At 45.9% G+C, this 1,498-nt stretch overlaps 1 pseudogene; it reads right to left on the minus strand.

Annotated features, from left to right (window-relative positions):
• Positions 1-253: 253 nt before the first annotated feature.
• LOC126615058 (uncharacterized) lies at positions 254-895 on the minus strand (annotated as a pseudogene).
• Positions 896-1,498: the final 603 nt, after the last annotated feature.

The following is a 1,498-nucleotide window of genomic DNA, read 5'->3' on the forward strand; positions in this document are numbered from 1 at the left end:
AAAACACATTCATAGCTTTTCCCTACCGTCCACCTTCAAATCATGCAGCAAATTGGTCTCTTTAAATACACCTACTTGCTCCTTTTCCTGTAGTTTTTTTAAGAAAAGTGGGAACATGCATGATGAAAGTTGGTGGGCATTTTCTGCGCTGTCATCGTGCTAAGTTGATTTCTTTAATCAACAAATAGCTTGGGCTGCTGTGCATTAATTGCTCATTTTCCTGTAGCTTCGTTAATTGATTGAATCGGGCTCTTTATGCCAGGGTAGGGATGTTGCGGTTCCTCTGATCCCTGTCCCGACAATCAAATCCCTCAACACTCACTGCTGGTTTGCTCACAAAATTGGTCCGAACACAGCCTTATTTCCTCGCGGACGAGGAAGGAGACGATGACTGACCTAACAGGGCAGGTATTGGCGACAGTACTGAGGACGAGATGAGCTGCTCATCCCCAAATCGAGCGTCCTGAATTAATGGGTTAGCTACTCTGCTAGGCGGTGACCCGCTATAAAATGGGTGCTGCGAGGTCATTTCTGTACACGAAAATTGTTCAACACCAAAAAATCCCTTAATGAGAATATTGTCTAAAATGTCAGACCCAACATTTGAATCACAGAACTCCGCCTAGTGGCCGAAATTCCACCGAAAAGATCTGACGGGATCGTTGAGGAGGACGAGACTGTGAGGTTTGGGGCAGACGACGAAGTCTCTGGAGCAAGACCTCATGTCTTCGCATGCTGAGAGAACACTGCTCTACTGTATCGCACAGTGATTCATTTTCTCCTCAGTTCAAAACGACGACGTAAAACCTTTTGAGTCTGAGTGAAGAAGTTAGCTGCTGGTTGGAAAAATGGAATAGAAAATTAGAGGGAGAGGGAAGGTGTTTGGTTGGTTGGAAACAAGGTTTGACGAGGGAGGGTCTCCATCCAATTTATAGAGCCATTTTGCTAATCCTCTGTTTCTAATCCTCTTCCTTTCTCTTGAAATTTGCTGCTGATGTGTTGAGTTGGTCAAGAAGGTGCTAGGCTGCCAGCACTGATCCACCAGTTTTAGGAATGGGAGGACATGTTGTCGGCCCAGCCCTCTAGCGACTTGAATAGCTCAGCTTTTTCAGGCGGCAGTGAGTGGGCCTTCTGTCCAGTTAGAGGTGGCGGGGAAGCTATGGCCATGTGAAGGCCATGCAAGACTTTTGGTGTCAATGTAAAGCGAGGTCTGCATGGCTCGAATTTGTTTCTTTTGCACTGCCTTTCTTCTATTTGAACCCCTTATTTCTTTCGCACGATCACCCGCTTGATCATGATTATTGTGAGTAGAAAGTAGGTCACCTGCAGGTTGATCACCAGAGAGGACGTTGATCCAATCAATGTCAGGTAGAATCTGGACTTGGTGATGATGAGGATCTGGAAAAGGATGAGGGTTGTTGAAAAGGTTGATGGAGAGATATGATGATGAGAGAGAATTTTCAGAGGGGGTGGCCAGTGTCTCTTGGGTTTTGCAGAT

This window comes from Malus sylvestris, chromosome 3, assembly GCF_916048215.2.
Source record: "Malus sylvestris chromosome 3, drMalSylv7.2, whole genome shotgun sequence".
NCBI lineage: Eukaryota > Viridiplantae > Streptophyta > Magnoliopsida > Rosales > Rosaceae > Malus > Malus sylvestris.